The following is a 19,551-nucleotide window of genomic DNA, read 5'->3' as shown; positions in this document are numbered from 1 at the left end:
ACCAAATTATTTTTGTTGATAGTTCCCGTTTAACGGGCAATACGTGAATACTGAGAGCAGGATATGCTGTGTGCACAATTTATGGTATACTTGAAGCGTCCTGGCTTTGAGGAGTATACTCTGCACAAGTAACGGAACTGGTAGCCCTTACTACAGTGTGCCATGTTTCAGCAGAGCTTAAAGTTACTATTTATATGGATGGCCAGTATTGATTTGGGATAGTGAATGATTTTGGCCAGTTGTGGTCTCAGAGAGGTCTCCTGACCTCTTCTGGTTCACCAGTAAGAAATAGTGAGAGAATTCAAGAGTTGTTGCAAGCTATCCAAATGCCTGAAAAGATTGCCATAGTGAAATGCAGTGCACATCTGAAATCACAAGATTTTGTATTAATGGGAAATGGATATGCGGATCAAATTGCAAGGTTTTGCGCATTGAACTGTATATCGTTCAAGGATAAATGGGAATTGTTACCTGAAGAAGATGAGACATGTCCAAGCTATGCATTACATGTTCTAGATACCTTGGAAGAACTGAGAACACTGCAGATTAATGTTGACAGGGAGGAAAACGGTCATGGGGCAAAATGAAATGTGTATAGCTACAGAATGAATTGTGGGTTTCAGAAGAGGGTCAATTGGTTTTGCCGAACAGTTTGTTGACTCAAATGGCTAGATATTATAATAGTCAAGCGCTTGTTGGGAGGGATGCAATTATTCCATTGTTCAAATAGAATTGGTTCAATCCGAAGTTTAGACAAGTTGCTGAAGCAGTTTGCCATTGTTGCGTCATTTGTCAATAAATGAACGTGGGAAAAGGGACAGTGGTCAATTTGAGCCACATTGGAAGAGCAGGAGATCCATTCTGCAGAATACAGATGGATTTTATTGAGATACCTGTGTTTGGTGGATTAAGATATGCATTGGTGATTGTCTGCATCTTTAGTCATTGGATTGAAGCTTAACCTACACGAAGAAATGATAGTCTCCCAGTAGCGAAATTACTGCTTAGGGAACTGATACCACGCTTTGGGTTTCAGATCTCTTAAGAATCAGATAGAGGAAGTCACTTCAACAATAAAATAGTTAAATTACTATGTGAAGCCTTAAACATTGAGCAGAAGTTACATTGTAGTTACTGCACTGAAGCATCAGGAATGGTGGAACAGATGAATGGTACCTTGAAATAAAGAATGGTGAAAATGTGTGCGTCCACGAATCTGAAATGGCCAGACACACTACCGTTAGTTTGGATGGCAACGAGAAACACCCGACAGGAAGACAGCATTGTCACAGCATGAGATCGTCATGGGCAGAGCAATGAGGTTGAGAGCGGTTCCAGCAAATGCTCTTGTGAACATAACAGATGATAAGGTTTGGACTACTGCAAGGGCCTGGCTGATGTGGTTTGCTCTTTCTCTCATCAGGTGGAAACCACCACACTGCAAACATCTCAAGTTCAAGGACACAACCTGAGAGCTGGTGAATGGGTTGTGATCAGAAAACATATGAGGAAGATGTGTTTGGAGCCTTGGTGGAAAGGCCCTACCAGGTAGTTCTGATCACTACCACAGCTGTGAGGTGCGCTGGAGTTCTAAACTGGATCCAAGCAAGCCATACGAGAAAAGTGGCATGTCCTCTGGACAATGAAGAGGAGTTGTTGAGAGCACTAACAAGGACCAGACCAACCTCAGAGCCGGAAAGAGAAGAAAGAGGAACTAAGACCGGATCTGAGCAAACGGTTCAGCCACTCCTGTGAGAGACAAAGAAGAAGACCTACAGGAGAGTAACAGTGAGCCAGTCTCAATTGAGACAGCAGGAGAGTCTAGTCAGAGGAGGGCTCTCCGAGAAGTAGACTATTTTGAGAGACAAACAGAGCTAACGACAGAACCCAAGTGGGAAGGAGTTGAGGTGGATCAAAGCCACTGTGGTCTGAATCCTCCTGAATCAGTCGCAGGTCCGTCAAGAGGAAGTCCTGCCAAGCAAGAAGAAGTTACAAGTTCAACATTGAAAAGAGCATTAACCAAGTGCCCACTGAAAGGAGATAAGAGGCCGGAGTCACAAGCAAAGAGAAGGAAGAAATTGTCGTGATAACAATTGAGGAGGAAGTAGATACGACAAAGAGAGAAGACCTGAGTGAAGGAGAATTGAATGGAGATCGAAAGCTGAAAAGAGAGAGAGTTACAAGTCGAAGATACGCAGGTCCTGAATGGGGGTATGCAACAAAAAATGAATGGCAAAGAGAATTTTTGTCATTTTGTTTTGATCGAGACATTCCAGGGCAATATTTTGGCACTTGAAGGAAATCAGTGAACTGAACTATCGAAACTACAAGCTGAGAAAATTACAAAGAAAAGAGACTGTTGAAAGTAACCAGAAATTACTTTTGATAACCTGATTTGACAAGCTACTAAACCGATTTTGACAACCTTACCGATTTTGACAAAGGGTCCTGGAAGTGAGACTGAAAGTTGTACATAATTGCTCAAAGAAGATTGTAGGATTGTTAATATATGGAAATAAACATTCTAACTTTTACATAAAGGTACGGTTTTTCATGACCGAAAGGTCATGGTGAGTAGAAACTACTGACTCCTAAGATTATTGATGTTACTGATTGCCATTGCTATTGATTTGTATTGGTACTGAGCCTTATGGTGGGAACTACTTTAACTGCAGTCAAAAGGTCCATCGAACCTGTATCGCGTCCCCTTCTAAATGAATGTAAATTGACCAAATAAGGTCAGACGCGCTAACACATTGCAATGCAAACTGACTACGTTTGACTGCTATCTCCTTACTGGTAAACCACTCTTTGATCATTACACAGACCAGGGTTCTCTATCCTTTTCTATAATAGTAGCTACTATTTCAATAGTGACCTCATTAGACAAGATTACTGTAGTGGGCACCCAATCCAAAATTACTAGCAGTTAAAAACACTTGGAATGTGTCCATACATGTTTCCTGAGGAAAGTATATATTCCTGAATTAAACTGCATGACCTAGAGTGTAGTAAATGTATAACCCTTCAGTCCCTCGCAGCACAGCACCCAGGATAATGTGCTGCATGGTTAAACACTTGTAAGGTTCCAAAAGTGATACTTATTGAGTATGCTAATGCTTGTTTTCTTTTGGTTTTAAAACCACCATGTGCAGATATATCAAAATAAAAGAAGAACTTGAAAGTTTCATGTCGTCCTATGAAAACATTGGTCTATACTACCCATTGAAACCAGCTTGAACGGGTTTATAGATGAAAATCCTAGGGTAACCTTTAGGAAAGGCACCACACACAGAGACAGATTTAGTAAAATTGCTGTCAGCAAAAAGATTAGGGGTAAGGTGGTAACTCCACTCCACTGGTGGAGTTCGCAGAGTTGCTGCTCCGCAAAAACATCGCCAACCGTCACATGACTGGGTTTACTGGTGCCAACCCCAAAATTGCAAGGTTCTCCTCTCCTAACATGTCCATCGCATTTATGTTTCACGGTCTAGTGTTTCTGTCTGAGTCCCCTTCCTGCCTATGGTCCGAATGTCTGCCCTTGCTAGCAGTCAGGCCTTTTGCAATGGGAGAGGGCAGCAGCGGCTGGAATGCAGGGCCAGTGCTGCTCTGGTGATGAGAGCGGTTGCAACCTGCAGTTGCATCATGCTGGTGATTATTGTGCTCCTGATGGTGGGTTGACTAACTCTCATAGCTGGGCATGGCTAAACTTGGATTTTGCCTTGACGGGGTGCTTGTTACCCAAGGCCTCGCTAATGAGAGAGGCAGTAGGAGCACAAGACACTCAGGCTCTCATTACGACCCTGGCGGTGGGTGATAAAGAGGCGGTAATACTGCCAACAGCCTGGCGGTAATTACTGTCAAATTATGACAATGGCGGTGATATCTCCGATAGACAGCCAATGTACCACACCGACTGCCAGGACAGAAACAACAGTCACCACGGTGGTAGCGGCCTAACAGGAATTGACGAAAGTGATTGTAATCAGTCCAACAATAAAATCAACAATCCGATTTGGCCATGAAACAGATATGTACACTTGTATAAAAAAAGGGACAATGCCCAGTCCATACTTCAAAGGGCCCACGTGGCCACAGGGCACAGTTCAAGGCCCTACTCGAATCCTGCACCAATCCGGATAGAACACTGCAGGGGCATCAGTTGTCAAATAGGAGGGCACCTCAGGGGAAGGGTGGGCACCTCAGCCGGATGTAAGAACAAGCCCACTGGTTCTGAAAGGGGCAACATGCCCTGTGCTTCGTCTTGGGGAGTGCAAGGCCATGGTCTCTAAAGTGCGTGTTTTGCCCACTGGTTCTGGAGGGGGCAACATGCCCTGTGCTTTGTCCTGGGGAGTGCAAGGCCACAGTCTCTCAAGTGGGTGATTTGCCCACTGTTTCTGGAGGGTGCAACATGCCCTGTGCTTTGCAATGTGGCAGCAGTTGACCCTGAGGACAGTGAGGATGAGGAGGCAGAGGATGAGGATGTGGACAACAGAACATTAGTGATTCATCAGTACTTCCAATGACACACAGGTGAGACGGTGAAACTTCACATATCCATGAGTATTGGTGTATTCTGTGTGGCAGTGGCATGCTGGCATTACCCACTTCTTTACCTTACTTACTGTTACCTATGGACATTCATTTTGCAGGTGTTGGTGATATGACAACATTCTCCTGGTGTGATCACAACAGCCAGCTACAGGTCATTATTTCTATGCTCATACTACTTACAGTTCATTTGCAATGATTGTATCTGTTTCAATCAATACAAATTTGCAATACATGAAATACTAGTAGTCGATTTTTATTCAAGTGTGTTTATTGTTGTGCTAAAATATAGAGGGGAAAGTGCAATGGAATGGGGTGATGATGGAGAAAAAAGTCCAGGGTATTGTTCCCGTCGGTTTGTAGCACAGGTGCATTGTCCATGGGGACATAGGAAGGGGAGCAACGACAGTTCAAGGTGGACAAGGTGACTGAGTGGGACACAAGGGGGACAATCAGGAGAGTCTAATTTCCTGGTGGTGGTCTTGGCAAGTTTCTCTGGCTTCTGTCTGGTTCACAGGGAATGTTTGCTGGGTGGTTCCCCTTCTGAAGGGGAGGGGGGCTGGTGGCCTGTGGCAGGACCTCCTGGCCACTAGTGGCAGCGGAAGTGGAGCGCTGTTCGGATGACTGGCTAGTGGTCAGGCCCGCTGGTATGCTGTTGCCTCCCTCATGATGTTGGCCATGTCTGCCAGCACCCCTGCTATGGAGATCAGGGTATTGTTAATGGCCTGCAAGTCCTCCCTGATCCCCTGATACTGTCCCTCCTGCAGCTGCCTGTTCTTCTGCACGTTGTGTAGGATCTGCTCATTGTGTCCTGGGTATATTGGTAGGCTCCCAAGATCTTGGAGAGTGCCTCCTGGAGAGTCGGTTCCCTGCTAATGCGTCCCCCTGGTGCACAGCAGTGCTCCCAGTGTCCCTGTTGGCCTGTGCCTCTGTCCCCTGAACCGTGTGCCCACTGCCACTGAGCCCAGGTCCCTGATTGTCTTGTGTGCAAGGTGTGGGCTGGGGTCCCTGTACAGGTGGGCACACTGCTGATTGACTTGTCCTGACAGAGGTGTGGGTACACTGGGTGGGTGCTGTGATGTTGGATCCTGATGGGGGAGGCACTGTGGTGGTCTGTGAGTGGGCTTGGGTGACCGGCTGTCCAGTGGTTCTGATGGGCCGGGTAGATCGTCCAGATCCTGAAGTCCAGAGTTACTGTCATCACTGTGGGCCTCTTCTGTTGGGGGCCTGGATAGTGGTGGCACTTCCTCTCCAGTGACATTGGCTGGGGTACCTGTGGGGATGTAAATGGTGTATTATGCTTCAGGTGTCTGACATTTGTACTTCTGTACCTTCCCCCCGATGTTTGTTATTCCCGTTCCAGCTTTGGCTTGTGTATGTTGGTGTATTGTGCTTATGTTAGTTTCCATATGCTGTGCATGCTTTGGTGATAAGTTTCCATGCAGGGCTGGGAGGGGTGTCCATGCATTGATACAGCATGCAGGGCTTGGCATTGGGATTAGTGAGATGTGATGGTGGAGTGTGTGGGATGTGGTGGAGTGATGGGAGTGAGGGTGAGGGGGTGTGAAGTCATGCAGGTATCAGGGAGCTTACTAGTGTCCAGTCCTCCTCCAACTTCGCCAAGTCCTTCAGGATGCAGTAATGCCGAGACTTGCTCCTCCCATGCTGTGAGTTGTGGGGTAGGAGGTGGTGGTCCACTGCCAGCCCTCTGTATAGCGAGCTGGTGTCTTGCTGCAATGGAACGTACCTTACCCCGTAGGTTCTTCCACCTCTTCCTGATGTTGTCCCTTGTTCTTGGATGCTGTCCCACTGCGTTGACCCTGTCCACAATTCTCTGCCGTAGCTCCATCTTCCTTGCTATTGATATCTGCTGCACCTGTCCTCCAAAGAGCTGTGGCTCTACCCTGGTGATTTCCTCCAACATGACCCTTAACACTGCCTCAGTGAAACGGGGGTGCCTTTGTGATGCCATGGGTGTTGTGTGATGTGTGTTGGTGAGGGTGTGCTGGGTAATGTGGTGGGGTGTGTGATATGGAATGTGTCAGGGTTGTATGGGTGTGTGTGGGTGTCAGGTGTGTGTTGTTTGAATTGGCCTATGTAGTGTTGTTTTGTAATGCCCTGTCCATTGTGAGCGTGGCGGTATGTACGCCAATGGTTTACCGCTGTTGAATGTCCGCCGTGGTGATTCGAGGGTCATAAGGTGATGGGCGTTGTTCTGTTGGTGTACCAGTGTGGGCTTTGGGACTGCCAGTTTATCACTGACCTTTGGTCTGGAGGATTTGTGTATGTGGCTGTATTCTGTCGGATTGGGGTTTGTGTGTCATAATATGGTGAACGGGTATTCGCCATCATGGCGGTGAGCGGCATTTACCGCCAATGTCAGAATTAGGGCCTTAATCCTTCCCTGGAAGCTAACAGGCTTGTAACACAGAGCGCAAGAATCGCAGGTACTTCTATCCATCACCAATCTGAGTTAGGGGCAGCCTTTGGTGTTTGTTTTTACCACTTGCGGACGTCCTCTTTGTGACTCTAGCTTTTTAAGACCATTTTTCTTCTGTGCCACCATAACAGCACCACAGAGCCTTGGGCCCTGTATGGGTGGGCATAGAGGGAAAGGACAAATAAGACAAATCGGGTTTGTAGTGATTTTAAGGTTGCTGTTTATTTTCATTAAAGGTCTCTTTTCTACAATTCAATAATTTCCAAGTCCCAGTGGGTATAACTTCTTTCTTTCTTTTTCCTTGGTAGGTTCTCTTCGACCAGTTGGAGGCCTCGTGGTGGGGTGGTGTCAGCAGAGGAACCGGGAAAAGAAAGAAGGCAAGGTAAGTCTTTTAATGTGGATTCTGGGGATTTGTAGGAGGGTTGAGGGGGTGCGGTGAGGTGGGAGGAAATCTGTGGTATACCGTAACCCAAAGTGTGTATCACCCAGTAGTGTAGTTTTTCACGTGGGTCTTGGGCTCTCAGGTAATGAGCATACTTCTGCCCATGTCCCTTTAGTTATCCCTGAACAGAACGTAAAGAAATAAAATTATTGATATAAGGGGCTGTGAGTTCAGTTGGGGAATAGGGAGTTGAGTCCATCACCTTATTATTAAAAATATGCCCAGAGAGGGAAAAAGACGAAGGAGAAAATAAAAAAAATAACAAAATAAAATAAGAGAACTATAAACACAACCCCTGCATATGGATTCAAAGTAGGGCTTTTTCACCTTTCCAACCCTATGCTTTATTTAGCTCATTTCCCTTTCTCCCCTTTTCTCTTCTTCACCTCCCGCTCCCTCTTCCCTCCCAACCAGGGCTTTATACCCGTTGCAAATGCAGGACTGTACCTGCCGGAGCCACGCCCCTCCAGGGACGTGGCAGTTACTGAGCGTCTCGGGCCTTCTTGCCCTTCATCTTGACGTTCTTCTCCTTTGCAGTCTCTTGGTCTTCCGTCATCCGTTGCTGGTGTGCGCCACCGTCTCTCTTTTCCTTCCGGGTCCTCCTCCTCAGACGCGGGCCGCCTCTGAGGTCCGTCTTTTGTTTCCGAGGGAATCTGGATTTCCAGATTCCCTCCATCCTCTCCTTCCAGGTTATCCCCGGTGGTGCCCCCGGGGTACCCTCGCTCCTGCGGGTCGCTGCTAAGGGCAGCTGGGCGTCCCGGTGCCCGGCTACAGGGCCATACAATAAAGTGTTGTATAGATGAATATTATATAATTGACCATTCATGAATGGAGTGAGGTGAGACTGGGAGTTGCGCCCTGTCCTTGGACAAATGTAAATCAAATTATGAGGTGACCGAAAGCAACTCTTCCATTCTAGAAGATCCACACTAATTAGAAGCAATGACACTTTAGATTCACCATTGAACCACCATAAAATGATTTTGAGGGATGGTACGTCCATTGTCCCTAATATTTATCTAAATGATGCAGGGGCATACACCCCACAGAGCGGGATGCATCATTGCTGCTCGCTACCTCAGCAGGGATATAGCTCTCCCTCCTTCCAGACCCAGCGCACAGTATTCTGTGTGATCCACGGCAAGGGCTCCAAGCTCATGTCTGGTATGAAACCCACAATTCGGTCCAGGTCATGAAGGTTTTCTTTATGTAAATCCACGGATCTCCGTGGAGTGAAACTCCATCAGTTCCGCTCACCTGTACAAAAGATGAACACAGGCAAAGACATAAAGGGCTACTTCCCATGCCTCAATTGCAAAGCCTGTAAACACAGCATGGTTATTACTGAATATCTATCTCCCCTAACTGGTCTGTTAAAGAAAATAAACCAAGACTACACTCGCACTTTGGATTTCACCATTTAGGTACTGATTTGTCTGTGTGGACTTAGCCATGTAGTCAGTACTACACATCCCACCAAGAAAAGGCTATTAGAGCATGCTCAAGCAATCACACACATAGATCAACAAAACCCACAGAGACACATCCAAGCTGCAATTCTTTATAATTGACAGAGTACCACCAAACAAAAGAGGGGGTGATAGACTGAGGGTACTGAGGCAGAATCTAAATACATTTTAGAAATACCAAGACACCCAATGGCTTGAACATGGATGAAGAAATGCATATCCATTTAGGTTGATCGCACATGTTAGGCACTGAGGTGTTAGACCTTTTATGCTAGTAATCTGCTCTTCTCCTTAGTTCATTAACTGTATATAACATGGTATGCAGTTTTTATCTAGGTTTTTATGCATTATCTCACACAATTTTAGTTTTCTTTCTTTTCCTTTATCATATCTGTTTTCACTTTTTGTTTACTTTTCTTTTTATTTGCCAGGCCTGTGAAAGACAGGAGAGTTGAGTACATCTAGTTAGGGCGATCATCCAGTAAAGATCTTTTTTGTGTTTTGTTAGTTTGGATTATGTGCCTACTGGGGTGGAGTGAAGTTTTTCTGATTAATAACCTTGGACATCATTAGAACTCATTATGTTTATCATAGGGCGATTAAAGGATGTACATACATGTTTAGGAATGTGTTAATTATTGAATAAAGCTAAATATGTGCCCACTGGGGCACAATTGTGCCAGGCTGTTGGACGAGTATTTGGGTATCTACAACTTGAGGGTCAAATAACAGCTGGAAGCTGTAGAGAAATGTTTTGGAACTGTTGATTGGTAAACTGATGCAGATTGTAGGAAATATAAGTTGAATTGTCTTTGTGCAAAAGAATTTCCTAGATATACAAAGTAATATACCAGCAATCTAGTGCATTGCAGTTACAGTGTGTAATTTGAAATATCGCGCACTGGGGCAGAATTGACAGGGTTTAATCTGTATGAACAGGAATGATTCGAATTACTATCTGCATACATGTAATGTGGTATATCTATATATATTTTTCACACTGCTAATGATCATATAAGAACAATCAGGCTGCCAAATTATCTTGAGTATTATTTTTGTATTTATTGTTTTCCATGGTACTTGTTATGTATTGAGTTATCACAGCCCAATTGGATGCGATCAGAATGCATATTGATGTATAACAATGTTGACACTGAGATACTGGGCATAAGAATGTATGTAATTAGGTATTGCATTTTGGGGGTTTTATACAGCACAGTTTTAGGATGGACGCCATTGAAAGTTATGATGACATTAAACCTGCAAGTATTTTGCTATATCCACACAAAAAAAAACACAAAAGAAAAAAACAGCTTGCTACCCATGAGCAAGGCATCAGGCACACTGAAATGTGAAGGGTGTTTTTCGTTTCATCCCATATGCTATATCTGGTGGTTACATTAATCAATCAATCAATCAAAAAATGTATTAAGCGCACTACTCACCGGATAGGGTCTCAAGGTGCTGTGGGAGGTTGGGGGGGGTAGAGGGTTGCTGTTTACTGCTCAAAAAGCCATGTCTTGAGGTGCTTTCTGAAAGTTAGGAGGTCCTGGGTCTTGCGTAGGTTGGTGGAGAGGGAGTTTCAGGTCTTGGAGGTGAGGTGGGAGAAGGATCTGCCACTGGAGGTGGTGCGTTGGATGCGGGCACTGTGGCGAGGGCAAGGTCAGCGGAGTGGAGAAGTCGAATAGGTGCGTGGAAGTTTACTCGTTCGTTGAGGTAGGCTGGTCCAGTGTTGTGGAGGGATTTGTGAGCGTGGATAAGGACTTTGAAGATGATCCTTTTGCTGGTGGGCAGCCAGTGAAGGGATCTGAGGTGAGTGGAGATGTGTTCGTGGCGGTTGAGGATGAGACATGCGGCTGCGTTCTGGATTCGCTGGAGATTTTGTTGAAGCTTGGCTGTGGTACCAGCGTAGAGGGCATTGCCGTAGTGCAATCTGCTGCTGATGAGTACATGGGTGACTGTTTTTCTGGTTTCTAAGGGAATCCATTTGATGGTCTTCCGTAGCATCCGAAGGGTGTTGAAACAGGAGGACAATATAGTGTTGATTTGCTGGGACATGGAGAGAGATGAGTCTAAGACGATGCAGAGGTTGCGTGCATGGGTGGTGGGTATTGGGGTGGTACTAGGGCGGTGGGGTACCAGGAGTCGTCCCATACTGCCTTGTTGGGCCGAAGATGATGATTTTAGTTTTGTTGGAGTTGAGTTTGAGGTGGCTTGCTGTCATCCATTTGGCGATGTCGAGGAGTCCGGCGTGGAGGTTTGTCTTGGCAGTGGAAGGGTTCCCGGTGAGGGAGATGATGAGCTGGGTGTCATCTGCGTACGAGATGATGGTGATTCCGTGTGGGCGAGCGGGCCATGTAAATGTTGAAGAGGGTAGGGCTGAGGGAGGATCCTTGGGGGACCCCGCAGATGATCTTGGTTGCTGGGGACTGGAAGGGAGGGAGGCAGACTTCCTGGGTTCTTTCGGCGAGGAAGGAGGTGCGCCAGACTAGGGCCTTGTGCCGGATTCCTGCGTCAAAAAGGCGTTCGCGTAGGATTTGGTAGCATACAGTGTCGAAAGCTGCGGAGAGGTCCAGGAGGTTGAGGGCGACTGTCTCGCCCTTGTCCACTCTGGTTCTGATGTCGTCTGTGCAGGTGATGAGGGCGGTCTCAGTGCTGTGGTTCTTGAGGAATCCAGACTGGGAGGCATTGAGTGCGTTGTTTTCCTCTAGGAAGTGAGACAATCGGGCGTTCACTATCTTCTCAGCAACCTTGGTGGGGAAGGGGAGAAGAGAGATGGGGCGGTAGTTCGTGAGGTCTTCCGTGTCTGCTTTGGGTTTTTTGTGGAGCGTGTTGACTTCGGCGTGCTTCCAGATGTCGAAGGAGCTGTTCATTACGGCGCGGAACGATGATTGGGCTGGCCTTGTTGAAAATGTGGTGGGGGCAGGGGTCTATGGGGTAGCCTGAGTGGATGGAGTTCATGGTTTTTTCGGTTTCTTCATCGTCGTTTGGGGTCCAGGTGTAAAGTTGGTTGGCTGGTGTGGGTGGGCGTTGTGCTGTTGGTCATGTCGGCGGTGTTGGTGGTGGTGACGATGGGTTCGGATGATGTGAAACTGTTGTGTATGTCTAAGATTTTGAGGTGAAAGTAGTTGGAGAGGGAGTTGCAAAGGTTTTGGGTGTGAGGGGGTCGATGGTGCTGGATTTGGTTTTGGTGAGCTCTTTGAAGATGGTAAAGAGTTTGTTGCTGTTGTGTGAGTTACTATCTATGCGTTCTTTGTAGTAAGACCGTTTGTAATGGTTACGTCCTGAGGCACAGTGTTTGTGTGCCCAGGACGTAACCATAACGTCCTGGGCACAGAGCCCAGAGGGAGCGCTAACGCTCCCTCTGGGGGGTTCCCCCCAAACTCCCCAAGGCAGGGATGGAAGGGGAAGCCCTTCCCCTTCCACCCCCACTCCCCCCACCCCCCGGTGACGTCAGTGCGCGATCGCGCGCTGATTGTCACAAGGCCTCCTCCCATTGTGCTGGAAGCTCAGCTTCCAGCGCAATCGGAAGAGAAATGCAAAAGCATTTCTCTTCTGATCACGTTGAGGAGGCCGGAGAGGCTTCAAAGGGAAGGAAAGGAATTTTCGTCCATTTGAAGTCTCTCTGAGCGTTTTAACAGCCGGATTGCAAGCAATCCGGCTGCTAAAACGCCCACTAGACACCAGGGATTTTTTGTTTTTTTATGAAATTGGCATGAGGGAGCGACCCCTTGGGTCGCTCCCAGGGGCGGCATTTTTTTTAAGGCCTTTTCTGTCCCCCCTGGGGGCAGAAACCTCTAGGCATCAGGGAACTTTTCTTTTTTTCTTTTTTTCTTTTTTTTGGTATTTTTGAGGTGGGGAGCGACCCCTTAGGCAAGGGTCACTCCCCTAGGGGGCAAATTATATTTAGGCCATTTCTTCCCCCCTTGGGGGCAGATTGGCCTATTTTTATGAGGCCAATCTGCCCCCAAGGGGGGCAGAAACCACTAGGCACTGGGGATTTTTTTTGTTTGTTGTTGTTTTACAGATGGGGAGCGACCCCTTAGGCAAGGGTCGCTCCCCTGGAGGGGCAAATTGTATTTAGGCCATTTCTGCCTCCTTTGGGGGCAGATCGGCTGATTTTAGGTCAATCTGCCCCCAAGGGGGGCAGAAACCACTAGGCACCGGGGATCTGTTTTTTTGCACCAACTTCACGCAAGGGGAGTGACCCCATAGGCAAGGGTCGCTCCCCGGGGGGGTGAGGGGCAAATTTATTTTAGGCCATTTCTGCTCCCCCTGGGGGCAGATCGGCCTATTGTTATTAGGCCAATCTGCCCCCGGGGGGGCAGAAACCTCTAGGCGCCAGGGCAAAAAACAAATTGTGTTTTTTTTTTGTTTGTTTGTTTTTTTAGAGATGGGGAGCGACCCTTTAGACAATGGTCGCTCCGCTGGGGGGCACATTGTATTTAGACCATTTCTGCCCCCCTTGGGGGCAAATCGGCCAATTTTAGGTCAAGGGGGGCAGAAACCACTAGGCACCGGGGATCTTTTTTTTTGCGCCAATGTCACTCAGGGGGAGCGACCCCGTAGGCAAGGGTCGCTCCCCGGCGGGGTTGGGGGGCAAATTTATTTTAGACCATTTCAGCCCCTCCTGGGGCCGGATGAGCTAGAGGCCAAAATCCACAGGTAGGCGCTTTGCAAAAAACACCTCTGTTTTCTGTGAAAAAATGTGATGTGTCCACATTGTGTTTTGGGCCATTTACTTTCGTGGGCGCTAGGCCTACCCGCACCAGTGAGGTACCATTTTTATTGGGAGACTTGGGGGAACACTGGGTGGAAGGAAATTTGTGGCTCCTCTCAGATTCCAGAACTTTCTGTCACCGAAATGAGAGGAAAAAGTGCTTTTTCAGTCAAAATTTGATGTTTGCAAAGGATTCTGGGTAACAGAACCTGGTCAGAGCCCCACAAGTCACCCCATTTTGGATTCCCCTAGGTGTCTAGTTTTAAAAAATGCACTGGTTTTCTAGGTTTTTCCAGGTGCCGGCTGAGCTAGAGGCCAAAATCCACAAGTAGGCACTTTGTAAAAAACACCTCTGTTTTCTGTGAAAAAATGTGATGTGTCCACTTTGTGTTTTGGGCCATTTCCTTTTCTGGGAGCTAGGCCTACCCACACCAGTGAGGCACCATTTTTATCGGGAGACTTGGGGGAACGCTGGGTGGAAAGAAATTTGTGCCTCCTCTCAGATTCCAGAATTTTCTGCACTGAAATGAGAGCGAAAAGTGTTTTTTTGGTCAAATTTTGAGGTTTGCAAAGGATTCTGGGTAACAGAACCTGGTCAGAGCCCCACAAGTCACCCCATCTTGGATTCCCCTAGTTTTAAAAAATGTGCTGGTTTGCTAGGTTTCCCCAGGTGCCGGCTGAGCTAGAGCCAAAATCCACAGGTAGGCACTTTGCAAAAAACACCTCTGTTTTCTGTGAAAAAATGTGATGTGTCCACGTTGTGTTTTGAGCCATTTCCTTTCGTGGGCGCTAGGCCTACACACACAAGTGAGGTACCATTTTTATCAGGAGACTTGGGGGAACACAGAATAGCAAAACAAGTGTTATTGCCCCTTGTCTTTCTCTACATTTGTTCCTTCTAAATGTAAGGCAGTGTGTAAAAAAGACGTCTGTTTGAGAAATGCCCTGTAATTCACATGCTAGTATGGGCACCCTGGAATTCAGAGATGTGCAAATAACCACTGCTTCTCAACACCTTATCTTGTGGCCATTTTGGAAATACAAAGATTTTCTTGATACCTATTTTTCACTTTTTATAATTCAGCACATGAATTGCTGTATACCAGGTATAGAATAAAAACCCATTGCAAGGTACAACTCATTTATTGGCTCTGGGTACCTAGATTTCTTGATGAACCTACAAGCCCTATATATCCCTGCAACCAGAAGAGTCAAGCTGACGTAACGATATATTGCTTTCAAAAATCTGATATCACAGGAAAAAGTTAAAGAGTAAAACGTGGAGAAAAATGGCTGTTTTTTTCACCTCAATTTCTATATTCTTTTATTTCAGCTGTTATTTTCTGTAGGAAACACTTGTAGGATGTACACAAATGACCCCTTGCTGAGTTCAGAATTTTGTCTACTTTTCAGAAATGTTTAGCTTTCTAGGATCCAGCATTAGTTTCTCACCCATTTTGGTCACTAACTGGAAGGAGGCTGAAAGCACAAAAAATAGTAAAAATGGGGTATGTCCCAGTAAAATGTCAAAATTGTATTGAAAAATTGGGTTTTCCAATTCAAGTCTGCCTGTTCCTGAAAGCTGGGAAGATGGTGATCTTGCCACCGCAAACCCTTTGTTGATGCGATTTTCAGGGAAAAAACCACGAGCTGCCTTCTGCAGCCCTTTTTTCCCATTTAAAAAAAACAAAAAAACTTTTCACTGTATTTTGCCTAATTTCTTGGTCTCCTTCAGGGGAACCCACAAAGTCTGGGTACCTCTAGACTCCCTAGGATGTTGGGAAAAAAGGAAGCAAATTTGGCATGGGTAGCTTATGTGAACAAAATGTTATGAGGGCCTAAGAGCGAACTGCTCTAAATAGCCAAAAAAAAGGCTCGGCACAGGAGGGGGGAAAAGGCCTGGCAGCGAAGGTTCTGGAGGGGGCCTTGTGCCCAGAGTGCTTCATCCTGCCAAGGACTGAGGTAGTGGATGCCTTTCTCCACTGGTTCTGGAGGGGGCCTTGTGCCCAGAGTGCTTCATCCCGCCAAGGACTGAGGTAGTGGATGTATATCTCCACTGGTTCTGGAGGGGGCCTTGTGCCCAGAGTGTTTCATCCTGCCAAGGACTGAGGTAGTGGATGTATCTCTCCACTGGTTCTGGAGGGGGCCTTGTGCCCATAGTGCGTCATCCTGCTAAGGACAGAGGTAGTGGATGCATCTTTCCACTGGTTCTGGAGGGGACCTTGTGCCCAGAGTGCTTCATCCTGCCAAGGACTGAGGTAGTGGATGTATCTCTCCACTGGTTCTGGAGAGGGCCTTGTGCCCAGAGTGCTTCATCCTGCCAAGGACTGAGGTAGTGGATGTATCTCTCCACTGGTTCAGGAGGGGGCCTTGTGCCCAGAGTGCTTCATCCTGCCCGTGGTGGACTCAGTAGCGTCGGAATCATTTGCACTGACTGGCCTGTGGGGCTGCTGGCGGCGGTGTCCTGGGCAGCGGTGCTTGTGGCGGTGTCCTTGGCAGCGTTGCTCGTGGCAGCAGTGTCCTGGGCAGCGGTGCCTGTGGCGGTGTCCTTGGCAGCAGTGCTTGTGGTGGCGGTGTCCTGGGAAGCGGTTCAGCTGCTGGCGGTCCTGTCTGTGGCAGCGGTGCTGCTGCTGGCGGTCACTTCCTGGGCAGCTGGGCTGCTGGTGATCCTGTCTGTGGCAGCGGGGCTGCTGCTGGCGGTCGCTTCCTGGGCAGCGGGGCTGCTGCTGGCGGTCGCTTCCTGGGCAGCAGGGCTGCTGGCGGTCCTGTCTGTGGCAGCGGGGCTGCTGCTGGTGGTCGCTTCCTGGGCAGCGGGGCTGCTGCTGGCGGTCGCTTCCTGGGCAGTGTGGCTGCTGGCGGTCCTGTCTGTGGCAGCGGGGCTGCTGCTGGCAGTCGCTTCCTGGGCAGCGGGGCTGCTGACGGTCCTGTCTGTGGCAGCGGGGCTGCTGCTGGCAGTCGCTTCCTGGGCAGTGGGGCTGCAGCTGGCGGTCGCTTCCTGGGCAGTGTGGCTGCTGGCGGTCCTGTCTGTGGCAGCGGGGCTGCTGCTGACCGTCGCTTCCTGGGCAGCGGGGCTGCCGGCGGTCCTGTCTGTGGCAGCGGGGCTGCTGCTGGCTGTGGCTTCCTGGGCAGCGGGCTGGTGGTGGTCTTGTCCGCCGTGCTGATCTTCCCAGGCTTGCTGGTTTACTGTGCCCCTTTCCCCCCTTGGATGGTGTCGCAGCTGTCTCCACACTCCCAACTGTACCACTGGGAGCGGCTTTGGTGGCTGGTTTCTTTCCCCTCTCCCGCCGGGCACTGTCCAACTTTTTATGCTTGACAGGTGGGGGACTGTCCGTGCTCTGGCTCCTTGCCACACTGCCTGCCCTGCTGCCTGGTGCACTCCATAATCCGGTGACTACTGGCACCACTGGTCCCGCCGATGTTGTGGCTGAGGTGCTAGGTTGGGACCTGGATAGTCGGGCCCTAGGAGACTTACGGGGTGGGGGAGTTGATGGAAAGAGGTCAAGGCTGGCCTGGAAAAGTTTCTTAGGAACACTGGGACGGGTAGCTGGAGGGGGTTTGGGAGTGGAGGAAGAGGTAGTGGTTGTAGGCAGTGTACGTTTGGTGACTGGGTGAAGGTGCATGGGCTGGAGGCTGTCGTGAGGTGGATGGCTGTTGGGTGGGTGTGTGGTTGCGTTTGTGTACCTTGGGAGGTGGCCTCACAGACACACTGGGAGAGGACACAGGGGATGTGTGAATGGTAGTGGGGGTGGTGAGTGCACGTGAGCGGGGTGTGGTGATGGGTGTGCTGGTGATGGACGTAGTGGCTGAGGATGTAGTGCATGCAGGTGTGAGTGGAGACGAGACAGGGAGGGAGGAGGGAGACGAGGAGGAAGGGGACACAGTGGAGGCAGTGGATGTTGGTGTGTCTGCATGTGTGTGATGCTTGCGTGAGTGTCTGTGGGATGTGTGGTGCTTATGTTTGCCAGAGCTTCCCTTGTGTGTTGAAGTGTGTGCATGCTGGTCTGATGGTGTGCTTGGGATAGGCTGAGGTACAGGGGTGTGGGTCCGGGTGGAGGAAGTTGGAGGGGGAGGCTAGAGACAGGGACAATGGCTGCCATCAGTGCTGAGGCCAGAGTCTGAAAAGCTCGCTGAAGGGCTGCCTGACCAGAGTGAATGCCCTCCAGGAATGCATTGGTTTGTTGCAACTGCCCCTCTACACCCTGGATGGCATTCAGAATGGTAGACTGCCCAACAGTGAGGGACCTGAGGAGGTTAATGGCCTTCTCACTGAGGGCAGCAGGGGTGACAGGGGTAGGGCCTGAGGTGCCTGGGGCGAAGGTGATGCCAACCCTCCTGGGTGAGCGGGCACGGGCCGAGGCTGAGGGGCTGCTGGGAGGGCGGTGCTGGTAGGGGGGTGGCGGCTGTACCTGCAGATGCGGGGGGCACAGATGGGGCCGCCACCGCAAGGGAGCTCCAATCAGAGGAGGAGTCCGTCTCGCTGGTGTCAGCTCCTGTCCCCCCCATGGAGCGCCCCTTGCCCTCCGTCCCACTGGTGAATTCGGAGTCCATAGTGTCACCCTCCAGGGCCATGTGGGATGCAGCTCCCTCCTGCTCCGGTGCCATTGCTCCTCCGCCTGATGATGCTAATACACACAAGTACAGGGAGACCACAAAAACGGGGGGGAAGACAGAAGAAAAACATGTTCAGTGCATGCAATACCGCTACCGTTGGCAGACACAACAGACACAGAAGCCCCCTGCACTACGCCGCGCACTTGGGTTCCACTATTCAATCCCTGGGACATGGCTTACAAGGCTATGGCCGATTTCTGCACACATGGATCTCTCAGGAGCCTGACTAGGTGTAGTTGGCACTGTACACAGGTGGGGTGGGGTGCCACAGGGCCTGTCTGAAAAAGGGAACTTAACTAGCAAACTCGCCCTGGCCTAGGGGAACCCACAGCCCACCTCCCCCACGCAGACACCTAAAATGCACGCTGAATCGGCAGAATGAGAGTGTACTCAACCCCTTGTGTCTGCTGTGATGCCCTCAAGCGCCCATCCAAGTCCGGATACACCACCGCCAGGATCCTGAACATCAGGGGGTCATGGTGCGACGGGCACCCCTCCCACGTTGGGAGGCCATCCCCAGCTGGGCCTCCGCCATCTTCTTGCTCCAGCGGCGAATGTCCTCCCATCTTTTCTGGCAGTGGGTGCTCCGTCTGTGGTAGACCCCCAGGGTCCAGACTTCCTTGGCGATGGCACACCAGATTTCCTTCTTCTGGTGAGCGCTGACCTACAGGAATTGTACAGGTGAAAAGAGAAGTAATTACCTACTTTTCGTTTCATGCATGCCTCATTCTCCCCCCTCCCCCTATCTTTCATCCACCCCACTCCACACAGGCATTGCCCATACAGCATGCTCACAGTGTACTTACCTGTTTGTCTGGAGGACCGTAGAGTAGCGTGTACTGGGGGAGGACCCATTCCGCAAGTTTCTCCAACTCCTCCGTGCTGAAGGCAGGGGCCATTTCCCCAGACACACAACGCATTGTCTCTTCCAGACTGAGGTCACAGCAGCACTTGCAGTGTAGGTCCTCTCCTGTCGAAGATCAGATATCGAGTGATTGAACAGATAGAAAATGTCGGTCACGTCCACAGCGGTGCGTACCATCACTGCCGGCATAAATCGTCATTGGCTCCTGGGACCCATAGGGCCCAATGTTAACCAATGCAGAATTGTGCTGCGATCTTCGACCGCCTACCGCGACGGTGTAGAACGCCAGCGCAGTTACCTCATATCCCCCTGTCCCACTTTACAGGTCAGGCAGCCGCCATTTCAGGGGCCCACGCAGCATTATTTTTGACTGTGTCACACATATCTAGGCCTTGCCTAACCACTCATGCAGGCAAATTTTGATTTATGAAAATTTTCAGAGTAAGCTGTGTT

The sequence above is a fragment of the Pleurodeles waltl genome, chromosome 11 (assembly GCF_031143425.1).
Source record: "Pleurodeles waltl isolate 20211129_DDA chromosome 11, aPleWal1.hap1.20221129, whole genome shotgun sequence".
NCBI classification, from domain to species: domain Eukaryota; kingdom Metazoa; phylum Chordata; class Amphibia; order Caudata; family Salamandridae; genus Pleurodeles; species Pleurodeles waltl.
Note: the sequence above shows the minus strand (reverse complement) of the source record.